The 14,728-nt window shown below is 41.4% G+C and overlaps 1 long non-coding RNA gene across 1 annotated transcript; it reads right to left on the reverse strand.

Moving 5' to 3' along the window:
- Window positions 1-1,212: 1,212 nt before the first annotated feature.
- On the reverse strand, window positions 1,213-8,814 carry LOC138061260 (uncharacterized). Its single transcript, XR_011134944.1, has 5 exons — window positions 8,392-8,814; window positions 8,104-8,196; window positions 5,608-5,692; window positions 3,640-3,718; window positions 1,213-1,327 (listed from the first exon to the last, which is right to left on the reverse strand). It is a non-coding gene; the product is annotated as an uncharacterized lncRNA (long non-coding RNA).
- Between the last annotated feature and the right edge of the window lie 5,914 nt (window positions 8,815-14,728).

Genomic DNA, 14,728 nt, shown 5'->3' on the forward strand with positions numbered 1-14,728 from the left:
AAGATCTTTCAGTGGATCTCTGGCAGAGCAGGAACCAGAGCACCTGAGTGTTTCCTTCTCATTTCACCTCCACCTAATAACTGCTATCTTACAACAGTCGGACACCTCCAGTTTGGTGGGACAAACTATACTCAGAGTATTCTAAAAAGTGCCTCTAAAAACCTAGCTAGCAGGCTAGTCCTGCTCAGCCATCAGAGAATAGATGTGCAGAAGGAGGAGGAGGATTAATATTCTTGAAGGTTTTCCTTAGTATGCAGGAAGCCAGCACAAAGGCACTAATAACCTCTTCAAGCAGAGTACATTTTCTCTTGGGGATAATAGCTCAAGGATAGAGAGTTTTTATATTGTGTAGGAACATTATCTTCCTTGTATGAAAACTAACCATTTTTGGCTCCTTAGTGCAGAACTAAGCTACATTCATCTTACCTGTGCATTTGCACCTGTGTAAGGACGATTTAGAAATGCTAGCAAAATACATTTTAAGTAGTCTATCTTCTGTCTCCCCATTTGCACTTAATTTGCTTCATCACATAGGGATAGGAATTAAAGGCCCTCACTACAGTTTAGGCAGCTTGCCAATACCTATTTTATAGCAATAAAATATGTACAAATTAAGGAATCTCATGTGGAAAATTCATTCAACAGCCTCAAAAGCCAAATGAATGGTAATTACTTCGAACACAATGTGGTGGCAATCAGGCAAGATTGGATCATGCTTTTAAATGTATGTCTAAATTTTTAAGAACCAAGATAATTATGAATTATGAAAATAACTCAGACAATGCCACAGCAAAGGCGCTGCTTGTGGAACAAGAAAGGGATGTTCTGTGAGGAACAGAGAAGACTCATTCCAACACCTGCGTGGGAATACTGAGAGCGCACCTGTGAGGCTGCTCTTTTGTTTTATTTCTTTACTTCTAGCCATCATTTTATACTTTAGGGTGGCTCACGGATGCCTTGAGGTGCAGAGCAAAAGGAAGCATATAAAATAAAATTCAAGCAAGAGGGATTTATCCTGCTTGCTAAAAGCAAGGGAAGGTCTTCCCAGTTCACATTCACATATACTGCAATGGAAAAATAAATATACCATTTTAGTTGTCTGTGTGAGTTTTCTTCAGTCTCGAAAACAAGTTTAATGCTCATCCATTTATACAATGCCAATCGAATAAACACAACGTGGGTTCTGTTCATGGGTAAAGCTGAACAGATTTAGATCAACACACATGTTACCATTCAGATGCTTGGCAAACACGACCACACCTTTGCTGTCTTTTTGAGAAGTCTCTGGGAAAACTTTCCATTCAGGAACAAGCGCAACAGAACAGATCTGGATTAAAATCAGACAATTGCATTAGCAAGGAATAAAAATATAAAGTGTAAAACAAAATCTGTACAAAATTCCTTTTTCCATTGAAAAAACTTGTTACAGCACTAGTTACTTTCTTCGAGTTCTCTTTCTTTTCTCGTAGATCTATTATCTAGTAGTGCAGCAGCATCACAGGATGATTTCAAGCTAGAAGGAACCTCTGGAGTTCTCTTGTCAAACCCGCTGCTCAAAACAGAGCCAGCTTCAACCAGTTTGCTCATGGCCTGATACTGCTGAGTTGTATTGTCAGTACACATGGTGCTGGAGTACTGCACCGAATACTTATGTCTGCACTTAAAAAGGGCTTTGCCACGCCAGAGAGCGTGAAAAAGGCTGCAAGAATCAGCTGAAGTTTGGAAAACTTCCCTCCTAGTGAGGCATTACGGAAAGGTCTACGTTCCACCGCAGGTACATATTAAAGACAGCAATGCTCGTAGGATCAGTTCAGCTGCTTTAGCGTGGAGCTCCGCACGGGCTGATTTGGGGTTCTGGCAAACCTGCCTATGTGGGGTTAGTCAACCACAAGGCCCTCTCACCCCCCAGATTTACTGCTCCCTAAAAAGAGATGGCGAGGGGAACACGTGCGTGTGCTTCAGCTGTTCCTTCAGTGTGATGTTGTAGCTGAACTCCTCCTCCAGGGGGAAACTACACTGGGTGAAGCACATTTTCTGCTGTCGCGGGTCCCAGGTGCAGCAGCTCCCCTCTGGGAAGGGTGACAAGGGGAGGGACAGTAACAGCAAAGCCCTCCCGCTGCACAGGACCCACGTCAGCACCGCCTCGTGCATCCGTCCTGGCACCGCACTGAGGGCAGACATACCCTCAGGGAAGCTCAAGCACTTCAGCTTATCAAGAGGAGGGGTAAGAGGTCCCTTGATCAGTGACTAGAGGAGTCTATGCAGGGAGAGACCACTTACAGCATAGTGTGTTTTCACCTAAGAGACAAAATTTTAATATGATCCAAAGCCTGCAAGCTGAAACTCAGCACACTTGAATGGAAAATAAGGCATACGTTTTTAGGAAAATCAGCCACTGAAGCAATGTACCTCAGGGTATGCTTGAAACTCCATCTGTTGAAATCTTTGGGACTAGATGTTTTGCTAAGAATATGCTAGACCCAAAACATCGAACATCTCCCCATTAGTGTCCAGCGCACCAGACTCAACTGCATATTCATTGCGTACTGAAGGATTTGAGCAATATTTTTTTGTGCATTACACAGCATCTTTTACAGGTTTACCATGCTTAGGTTCGCTTTGCCAAAAGGCAAGCACAAGGACTGAGGAGAGACTCTGATATACTAGAAGCCTATGAAATTACAAACAGCACAAAAAACTGAACAAGGAAAAAAAACGTATACTTCACGCAAGAGCTTTGGGACACCAGTGACAAACAAGACAAATCTTGGAACCCGTTGCCATAAGACCCTATGGGTGCAAAAAACAAGCAAGCAAGCAAACAAAACCAAAAAGCACACACACATAAACACACACCTCAAAACAAAACAAAAAAAAACAGGATTGTACATGGGTCATGGAGGATAAATTGTTATTAAACATAACCATGGAGATGAAGCTTCTGGCTCAGGAAAGCCACAGTGCCTGCACACACTTTTTCTGCCGTGTCAGCACTGCAGGTCGAAATAATCTCTAAGGCAACTCCAGTGAAGTCATGTTATTCTAGGGAGGGATTTGTCCCATGCAATCAGCTCCATCTGCAAAAACTCTTGGCCAGCACTCCTGATTAATTTATCCAGCTGTTGTACACTGTAACTCAATTCCAATGGATACAATCCAGAGTGTGCAAGATAGTAAATACAACTCAGCTAGAGATTAACAAGGTATCTAGAAACCACTTGTTGCTAAGAAAACAAAAAACAAGCAGAACAAAACAAAAATATGCCCCCAAAATCAAAACTGTTAAAGAATTAAAAATAAATAAATAAGGCAGACTAGCATAAGATCTCTTCTCCCTTTCTGAAAGTCACAAGAAGCAGTACAGTGTCTCTTAATATTAACCATTAGGGTGGGAGTTTCACATCATCTGCTTATTCCAGTCTTTTATTTTTTATTCAATTTACCAGAAATCGAAATGGATTCCATGAAAACGCAAAATGGAGTGCAAGCATTGTATTTTCCCGAGATGACTTGGTTTCGCCAAAAATCAATAGCAGGAAGGGGGGAAAAAAAGAAAAAGAGATCTTCCGATTACTCAAAGTCAGTGAAAGACAGATACTTTCTTAAGAATTTACAAAATCAAAACAGTTCATGACTTACAAGCTCAGCTGGCAACTCCCTTGCAGCGCTGGGTTACAAGGCATTTCCACAGGTGCCCGACACACAGCCATAGGGTCAGCTGCAGGTGGACAGATGGGGAGTTAACAGAATGCACACAAACAAGTATAACTGAAGGAAAAAGGGAAACAACTTCCCATTCTCACCTTTAGGATCTCTTTTTTAAAGCACAGTTTTTATGACATGTTTAAATCATAAGAAAACCATGCAACAACCAATTCTGATGGTTTAATTCTCATATTTCTCCTATTTCTGACCTTATCCAGAAATTTGTTCCACGCACTGACATCCTCCTACGTACTGTAACATGCAGAATCAGGCTCCAAAGTGTTGGTTGGACTTTTAAGTCAGAGATCGAGGAAGACAGCCTTGCAGCTGAGGCACTGGACTTGACACCTAGCAGCTCTGCCAGGACACCTTAAGCTCAGTCCCACTTCAGCAGCCTGGTGGCATTGCTGCCTTGGCCTCGGTAGCCTTTAACCTGTGTGAATTTGTTGGCCTTAGGACTCTTTCTCACCGTGCATTTTTATAAGGTCACATCCACTCTGGAGGTGTGTTCACAAGCACTGCGAGACCACTATCATTTTTTAGTACCTCTGTACAGTGCACCAACTTCCGAAGCCGCTTTGAAAACCAGAGTAAATAAAATTGCCTGTTATGGTTACAAAGTGCCAGATGGGGCACGGAGTATCCTATCCACAAATGAAGACCAACGATAACCATTGGAGCTCTCATGGATTCCCCACACCTCCCTATCTTCTATTGCTGTAGAACAATTGATGATGCCTTGCCGTGTTGCAAACCCATCCCTTAGCGCACTGCCCAATGGGACAACACGGCCTCGAGCTACGAAGGAGGAACAACAAGAGTGTGAGCCACATCGTCCAGTCCCATAGGGCAGGAGGAAGGGGGAAGCTCGGACCCCCTTCCTCCCACCTGCCCTCCACCTCCCAAGAAAGCTGTCCACCAGCTACTGCTTTGTGTGCATACGTATGTGCTGGTCCTTAATTAAAATATCCAAATTGGTCATATTTGAGAAGCCTCTCTCTGTGGGAAGCTCCAGTGCTACTTCCAGACTCACAGCAGGCTACTTTGCTAGCTTAAAGCACGAGTGACCGCAACCACCACCCAGTCTGATAGTGCAAATGGGTTGCTACCAGAAGGGGCTGGAGGTGACCACAAGTGACATCTGAACAACCTCACAGCAACAAGCCTGGCCTGCTTCATGCACTTTTGTTTCTCTGGTAAGTGTATTTGACCTTTCAGGCAGTTCAGCAGGTACAGTACCTAGGCGCCCAACGGGTGGACCAAAAAAAAAAAAAAAAAAACTTAAGCTGGCTAAAATTTTTCATCTAGAGTCCTTTTATTTCACATGTTCTTCCTCCTCCCTAGGCTTTGCTGTGCAATGAACAGCTTGGTTTTTATTGTCGGGGTTTCTTTGGTTGTTTGTTTGTGGGTTTTTTTTTTTTTAGTTAAAAGTGAAAAATTAAATATTTTAAAACTACTGGAATGTTGAGCAATGGAATGACTTGTTGATGTCTTATTTTTAGTACAATTCTCTGCTTTTTAACTTGTCCATAAGAGATCAATTAAGATCACTTGTGGGAACTAAGATTTTCCCCCTATTCCTGCCTGTGCCCTTTGCTGACTCTTCAGCCTCTGGGAAAGATAGCTATTGGGAAACAGGAAAGAAATTACAGCTCTGGCAGTTCATAACTTTTCAAAAGTAAAAAAGAAATTTTAAGAAAGCAGAGTAACAAAAGAAGAAATATGACAGAAATGTGACAGTGAGGAAAAACTGGATATATTCAAAGTATTCCTTTTCCATGTTAATTTAAAGTAAAATTTTCTCCAACAGTATTTCATGGAGTATTTAAAAAGAGTGAAAAATTGTGCTGCCTCAATCCTTTCTCATTAAAAGCAATACTGAAAATGTGAAAATTTTGTTACCTGATGTTTTGCTGCTTGATTTGCAACATACATTTTTCATTTCCCACCTACGTCCTTTATTCTGTATTCTTCATACCTTGACCTCCTATGGAAAAATGAAAAATAATGCAATTCCATTCCTGAAATCCTAATTTCTGTGTAGCAAGAAAGTTAAACCAGCATCTTTTGGAAAAAGTTCCACGCCTGTCATGAGAGTATCATTAAATTCAGAAGATACCACTTGCCTTCCCTATTTTGCATTCAGTTGCAACTCAATTTCTTTCATAGAACTGGCAACAACAAATTCAGCAAGATGTTTCCTTGCTTAAAAATTCCCATTACCTACACAGTTATTGCTGCACCTTAGTTTCCGAAGCAGCCAAGTAAGTGTTCTGTGAAGCAAAGAAAAGACAAACATAACGTCGAAGATGTTATCTGAAAACAGCCACAAAATACCTCTTTGTAGATATTGGAAGTGGCAGACGCCTTGACTGCTAAAGGAAAAACCAAGGAGCTTGCAAGGGTAATTCTTGTTTCATTGCTAATAGATGAAGATCCAATACAAGTCCTGGTTTTCTAGAGGGGGTTGTGCATATGCGTGTGGGGTTTAATTTAAACAGCTTTGCGTTTCACAGAATAGATACCAAAATTGATTCTGCCTACTTCAGGCTAAATGCGTGAAAATGCTGACTGACAGAATCACCTAAGGGTAATAAATCTGCCAAGTGTTTTGTTAAACAGCTATTCAGTTTGAAATGTATCCTGGCGTTCCAGAATAACAATAGGCTACTGTAATGTACGGTGCATTAATTATATAGTTGACAAGAAAATTACCCTTCAAGCCAACATTAGTAAAAACTTTACTATTTTTTTTTTTTTACCCTCTCCTGTTAAATACAGTGTTCAGTGTAGCCCTCCCAGAGGCTTTGCCCACCTCCTCCTGCAGAGTTAACCAGCATGGCAATACAAAGTTCAAGGGAGACTTGCTCTGATGTTTCTCAAGAATGTTTGTTGCTTCCCCAAATTTTATTACAGCTGCTAAATGCTAGGTGATGAACATCAACCTTTTTTGAAAATTAGCCTTGGCTTTTCTTAGTATTAGGTTTTCTGATGAACGTGGTAAAAAGTTGCTTCAGTTTGTGACTGTATCTACATCCTACAACAGCTATGCTTGCAGATCTGACAGCCTGTCTGCACAAAGACACATCAGCTTTCCAAACGCTGCTCACATACCGGTGAAAGAGAAGGAACTCTGTCTTGGAGGCAAGACAAAGCTGTTGCAGGTTAGCGTAAGAATAAAAGAGAAATGTAAAGACACACTGTCACGGATGGAACATGATTTGTGTGTTTTCGAGGCAAATATTCCTCTCTCATCTCCCCTGGTAGTTCTTGAAACTCCTGTTTGCGCTGGCGCAAGATCAGAGGGCAGTAAGTGCAGGACCAAGCAGACACGCTCAATAAAGCCAACTGAAGGTACTTCTGCATATATAGACCTCACCCGTACACTGCCATCTGAAGCTCCTACATGCAAATAAGACATTTTAGCAATTATGTTTTAAAACTAGTAAACTCTTCCTGTGACAGCAGCCTGAATACAGCACGCTCACAGAAACACGTTCAGAGGTTGTAACATTGCTGAAGTGTCACGGGAGGACTTCAATCTGTAACAGTTCCTTTTAGTACATACTTCTGCTTACAACTTTAGGATATGAAGAGTGCTGTGTGTATGATGATTAAAATCAAGTTCTGCATCAAAGATGACTAATTCTTAATTTTACTGCAGTAATTTTCTAAATGCAATTACCAGTTATTTATTTGCTTTTTCTGAGTTAAAATCTCTCTCAGCACACAGCACAATTCTCTAGTGAGTTTTCAGCATTCATGCACCATTGCTGATATGGAAAAACACTTCTAGTATTGCCAAGACAGAAACGCTTACTATCAAAGAAATGTTTCAAAACTGTACTGAAATATACTCTATAAACTTGACAACAATGTGTTGGGAATAAAGAAAATACTACACATCTTATAAGTTGAGTTAAAATTCAAAGATCTCTAATAACTATTAAAACTGAACACTCAATTTTCTGTATTTTGAGGTACAAACATGACTTATAATCAAACACATCTGAAAAATACTACTTGCCAGCAGCAGAAACAATCTGTAAGGATATATGTTTTTGACATAACGTCTCACCTCCTTTAAAGTGGCTACAGATAAGTTATTTGGTTTTAAAGTATAATTCAGATAAGTTACATCTTCTGCAGTCTGCTTTGCTGTAGGTTTTGTAAAATCATTATTAAAATAAGAGAATGGGCATTGCGGGTGAAAAGACCACTCCAGTTTCAATCACTATAAACCCTGCTTTATCAAATATTACCTTGTACTTCAGGCTAGTGCAGTATGTGTCTCTCTTTAAAGTTGATTCCTATTCCTTAAGTGTGTGTCTACATGCCTTTCTGATTCACCCGTCTGATCCAAGGCCTCTGTAGGTCAAAGCAAATCTTTTCACTTACCTCAACAAGCTGTTAATTGCTCTCCTCTCCAAAAGTTTTGCTGAACTAGGTACAATAATAGCTTTCTTCCAAAGAGAGTGTCTTCAAGTGAAACTAGGGTTAGATGACAAAAAAGGAAATCAAAATAACATACTATGCGCTCATGATGACCAAGGGGGGCTATAGTGCCAAAGAAGAGATTTCTAAATGTTAGGATCAATTAGTTAATATAGTTAATAACCTCTAGGAATTGGTGTTAATAACTAGATGTGGGCCCAAGTTAAAACTCTAGGTCTAAATGTCACTAACCTCAAGGTGTTCACAGCCGAGACGTTACAGTTCAAGCCCAATTTCTGTTTGTTCCAGCAGAAGTCAAGACTGTTGGGGTTACAGGCGTGTCTGGCAAACTGCTGAAGTCTCTTCAGTATACTTGCTCATGTACAGCCAGAAAACGTACAAAATTACTGAAATGAAAGCATACTGACCGAAACGTCACAGGATAAGGTTTGGTTAATGGCAAGGATATTTAAGGGAAAAGAGATAGAATGCACAAAACATGTTATGGTAGCAAAAGAAAGTGGCTCAAAAGGAAGGGAGGCTTTGTCCAACTAGTACCTGCCAACCAGCAACGTATGAAGCTAGATTACTTGAAGCCCTCCCATTTCAAATGTTTCAAATAGATGACATCTGCTAAGAGGGAATTTAAACTTTTACTGCAAATCTGTCACTCACTTATACTAGATCAAACAGACAGAAATCCTAACAGGGTATAACAAGCTGCGGAAGCAAGAAAAAGAAAGAGGAAATGAATAAGCAAAATAAAATGAAACCTCTTACTGCATTTTTGGCTAATTCGTAACAACCTCTGGGGCTCAGGGGACCCAAACCTCAGCAAAACGAGAAATGCTTGGCTCCGCTTAAATCAGTGGGAGCCCAACAAAAATGAGACTTTATTTCTGACCAGTGACCACAGGACAGAGTCTTCAGTCTCTTCCTGCCTCCCCCTCACCATCAGAAGCATATATACATAGGCTGCAACTTAAGACTTTTCACAACGGGCCCCACTTCAACAAAGCTCTTATGCAGACCTCCACATGAAAAAAAAGTTCCAACTCAAGGGCTTTGCACTGGTTTAAACATCTTTCCATCATCTACAGCCTGCTTTCTCTCCAAAGACAGAGTACACACTTCAGAGAAGTCACATTTCTTTCAATCTCTGTAACATCACATCAACATTCAATAATGCCTCAAGAGAGTCAACAGAGAATGAACCAAAACACAGGCCTAAAGTTTTCCTCTCGATCTTGAGCTTACCAATTTTTGCTTTATTGTGATCATCTTGGTGACTGCATGTCTCCCACAGATACCAAAGGCCGTCACATCCCATAACCACATTCATAAGCTTGTCAAGTTCCATCTTAAAACCAGGTATGTCATTTTTCCCGCTGCTCCACCATGACTATCTGACTTGTGTAACATGAACCAGAGCGCTTCTTCCAGGACTTCGTCAGATCTACAGCTTGGAGCATTCAGTCTTGACAATACAGACTTCAAGCAGTACACACAAGCCTCGACACCCTCGAGTAAATAGCTCAAATTTTCAATTACACCCACAGTCAAAAAAGTATATGTTAATCATGTCTGGCTACTGCTGCCAAGCATTGGCTCCTGTGCTTTCTAACATCAGATTAAAGAGACGTTATTATCAGAGATCTCTTCCCCAAGTAATCTTTTATTCTTCTTTTCAACCAGATAAAGAGATTAAGAGGCTAAGTCTCTCTTCAGATGGCATGATTTTCCAGTCTTTCTTGCAACCCTTTCCCAATCCCCTTCCACTTTGCCAACATCCTCTTTGAAGTTCACACATCAAAATTGGACACACATTTCTAATAGTTAAATAACAGCACTCTGAAGCTAATTAGTGCTGTTCTATTTAGCCGTTTTCCATTTTACAGCTATGCTTTCACCACTCATTGCCTTTGGGCTGCGCACGCTTTGTTTGTCTATGCTTCATTTGAACTGGGCTTTTTTTGAAGCATTCATTCTTTCAAACACAGTTTAATTCATGTGCGTGCAGTAGATCCCACAAAATTCCATTAGTTTTGCTTGTGTACTTAAGATTTCCAGGGGAAAGGGTGGCATAAAATGAGATAAGATTTGCCTGATAGGAGAAAAAAAAAATTAGTGGTACGTGGCCGTTACAGCACAGAATGCTGGAGGCATAACTTTTCAATTAGCAAAAATCTCCATTTTCCATGCTCAGCAGCAGAGGATGCTGCTTTTGTAAAAGAGGAATCTCGGCTTTGATGACTTCACGTGCATCAGGCTGCAAAACGGAAAATCCTTTCCCAACAGGCAGCACGATCCCAGCGGGCCATGGCTCTGCACAACTTCTAGGGAACACTGGCAACATTTAAATGCAACTGTGTCACTATATAACAGCGAGCCATATTTCACGGGATGATCCCATACTCACCAGACTGCGCTGACTTGTTCCAGAAGAGCAACACTGGTTACCGACAAATACTGTCGAGTCTCTGGAGCCTGTGTGATACTGTCCCCAAATAAGAAAGCAACAGCAGTCAACTCACAAGAGGAATGCGTGCCAGGAATTACACCATTATGTTTTTGCTTCCCACAAAATCCATTTTCTAGATATCTTTCATGATAATGCACCGTGCGCTGTCACTGCCAGAAACGACCTGCTGCGACTAAACACAACACAGGTCAGGCTCAGTGGTTATGTTTTCATGAGCTAGAAATGCCTTAATTGCACGAAATACTTAAATCCACTTACTACAATGTAGAAAAGGCTGCCAAAAATACTAAACTTGCAGAGGGAAAGAGAGCATGAGAGGCGGTTAAAAGCAAACAATAATTTTACAGAGAAACAGCAACCAGGGATAGCAGGAGAGTCCCGGTAGCCACGGCAAGCATTAAAACCTGCCTTCTCCCCAACTTAGAAATAGTCATTTTCACACTCTCCCACCGAAGACTGTTAAACAGCATTAAAAGGGGAAGAAAAAAAAAGAAACCTTTGTACATTTACATGAGTGCAACAGTGAAAAACAGTGAAAGCAGTTTGGCGTTTTTATAAGATAGTTCAAATAAAAATTAATGGCACATGTAATAATAATTCCAAGCGTATTTTGTTTCCATTTATATTCAACTAAGAGACAATTTTTGGTGCATTTGGTTTTATAGCTCTGTGTATAGGCGACAAAATAAAAATTCTGCACATGGGAAAATAAATAAGTGGTTATATGACTGGTTGACAGCAAGATTTGTAGAGCTAATTAGTTCAATGAATAGGAAAGGCACTCAAAACTAACAGCTCATCAAATAGTTCTTCATACAAGAGATATCTGTCACTCTGCCTATGCTGAATAAATATTTTCACTGTCTTCAAGATCAGTGCTAACAGAAGCAAAAAAAAAAAAAAACCCCAAAAACAAAAGACAACCCAAAAAGCCTGTGCGGTGACCCAGGCTGACCTCGCTCGCTGCAGCCCCGTAAGGTAAAAAGTTGTTGGAAATACTAGCCACAACAGAGATGGAAAAGGAGGAGAGAAAAAAAGCTCCCTGTGATCAAGCACTGGGTAGGCACACAGGCAAAGCCATCGATTCAGCTTAACTTGTGTCATAAACATGAACACTACACCAAGTTCAAAGCCCAGGGCCAAAGGCCATCATTCCGGCCAGCCGGGAGCGCGCAGCGCGGACTGCCCCCGAGCGCGTTACTACGGCCCTGAACAGAACAACAGGTAGGAAACAGGAATCTTCCCTGCTCGTCCGCTCTTGATCTATCGCGAAGGACTCAAATCGTGGCATAGCCCGTCTGATTTTCCCTGACTGAAGATGTCTCTGCGGGAGGCCCCGAATGCTGCTGTATATTGCGTTTCAGCAGAAGATACACGTTAAACAAAAGAGCAGCTACCTTCCAGCTTGCTTATCCACTTGACTGCAGGACAAAGTAGAATTTAAGGCAAGGTTTTCCAGTGGTCCCACTGTTACTGCTAGAGAGGGTGACAGCAGCGGTTTCCATACGAGGGATAGAGAAACTTCTCCTCCCTTTTTTACTAGAACAGATCACCTTGTAGAGCTGGTTGGAGCACAGAAGAGAAATTGGCCCGTGCTACTTTAAAAATTCACGCTTCCTCAACCTCAGCAGCTGCCCTTGAAGTACAACCCCAAAGAGGCAACGCAAAGAAAACCGAGATCGGTTCAGGGTTCCCAGAGCCTACATGTCGAACCCTTCCCGTCTTATTTCAGTGAAGCTGGGGCCTCACAGCCCGAGTTTTGCTCTCGCTACGTTATCCCGACTCAGATCTCAACGCTCGTTTTCCTGCACGTGGAGGTAGGCCAACTCCCATCTCAAATCTATTTCAGATTACACTGGAGGGAGGAAAAAACAATATATATATATTTACAATTTTTCTCATACAACAGCATGGAAATTTACCCCGGCACTTCACAGCTAGTAAAAGCCTCTACGTTACAGGTCAAATCTCTGCAGCCAGCTGCCAGGCAGCCTGCCAATGAGAGGTTTTCAAAAGTACGTACAACACGTCCTGCCACGCAGCGCAAGAACTGCACGCACTCCTGTTGTGCCTTAAGTCCTTCCTTTCTTGTTCTCCATTACTGATGAATTGTGTTAAAAATTATGATTAGTCAGGAAGACAAGAGCACATTCCCAAAGCACGTTCATGCCCTGGTAGAAATGCCAACACCGTATGTAGACATTTGAGGCCAACTAATTTCCATGAAAGTTAACCAGAGAAATGTTGCTTCATCAGACAGAAAGGGATTTAAGCAAGTGCTTTTGTGTCAGTGGGACTGGAGGAAATAAATGTACTGCAGATTAGATTATGAAAATCAACACTGTTCTCGGAAGAACACTGATAATGCAATGATTCACCTAGGATTTGAAAACCCACACATAACACCTCATTCAATCCCTTCCTCTGAAAAATTAGTTTCTCAGGTATAATTTTATTCCTTCAGGAGAACTTTTATGAAATACATAATTATGAGAGACAAGCCAGACTACAAAAAATTGTCCTGGGCAGAACACTTAGTTACAGTTAGCACAATGCAAGAAACCACTTATCTATATTTCATGCTTCTTGATGCAGAAAAAGAAAATAACATGCTAAGTTAATAACAAAAACAGGAGGGGGAAAAAAAAATAGCAGTTGTGCACCGATTGCAGCCTACTGCAGCCTAAAGCAAGGACCCTACCTCAGTCCCTCCAGCAGCAACGGGACGGACTGGAGGAGCGGGGGAAAGGTGGGGGAAAGCAGCTGAAGAGCAGGAATCGCTCCAAGAGAGAGCGAAAGTCCCTCAAAGGCTGCCGAGAGCTACTTTACATCCGGTCACAAATGAGCCGGCCTCATCTCTAGCAGCTCCTGCCAAGTAATACCAGCGCAACTGTCCCTGCTGCAGAGAAAAGTAATAACGTTAAATAGGCCAGAGTAATTCACGGCGTACACAATCTCATTATTGACATTCAAGTAAACCTTCTCCTCCTCTGGTGAGTGATATTGCTAATTGATTTGAAATTGTGATATACCTATTATTCAAACAACTCAGTTTTGCAAACTAAATTGATATCTGAAACCATTCCAAGAGATATAATGAGAAAGTAGTAGTTACATATTTAAAAAAGGAGAAAAAGCCATCTGTTTGCTTTTGTACCGTAATACATAACAGATCCTTGCAATCTCTTTTGATTTTGCTGCTGTATTCCTTTGAAGAACACCACAGAAGAAAAATGCTTAGGCTGTAGCTGACTTCCATCCCACTCTCCAAATCTTAGCTTTTAAAGCAAATCATTGCAATTCTGTTCGTCTTTTTATGCCTGTAATCCAGAGTTTCAAGCACGCTTTTGGATAGAAACGCCGTTTGGAACATACAGAAACTGGAAAAACATCGCCCTTGTCTTCTAAGCGTTTGACGGTGATGACTTACATGTCCATACTCAAACAGGGTCACTCAAACCAAAGAGCAGTAGTGAACAAAAAAAACATGAGTAAACTCACATCTGAACAGCGTCATTTCTGATTTAACTTTTTACTACCATTTTGTCAAATCTTCCCAAGCCACCTTAGCAACAGAGCGGTACAACAGGCACATTTCCACTGAGATATTGAACCTGACTGTTGAAAACACACACACAAAAGGTTAATAGTAGTTTCTATTTTGCGCTCCTAGCACTAACGCTGCCCCCACTGAGTGCAATAACTTTCCTCAGGTTGACTAAGGCAGGTGATCAGCATGAGGAAAGTCTACATTCACCACTAATATCATTCATGACAAATCGTTTCTGCTGCTCTCACCCTCTCATATTGAGTTGTTCTTGCGTGGGAAAAGGTAGGCCATGGCCAGTGCTGCAGTTATAATTAAGGGTCACTGAGCTGCTATTTCCATTATGAAGCCCAATTTCCAAGGTTTAATATGTCAGCAGCTCCAAGTGCACAAGGCTGAAATTTGACATTGAAGCTATCAGCACAGAGACACAGTCTGTGCTCATGTGTTTATCCAAAGCACAGTTTAAATCCACTCAGCTGTTGCTGAATCAGAGATCTAAAAAAGCCTAGCCTGCACCTTCCCCTTGAGCTACTTAGGGCTTGCATCCTCAGAATATC

This window comes from Struthio camelus, chromosome 16, assembly GCF_040807025.1.
Source record: "Struthio camelus isolate bStrCam1 chromosome 16, bStrCam1.hap1, whole genome shotgun sequence".
Taxonomy (NCBI): domain Eukaryota; kingdom Metazoa; phylum Chordata; class Aves; order Struthioniformes; family Struthionidae; genus Struthio; species Struthio camelus.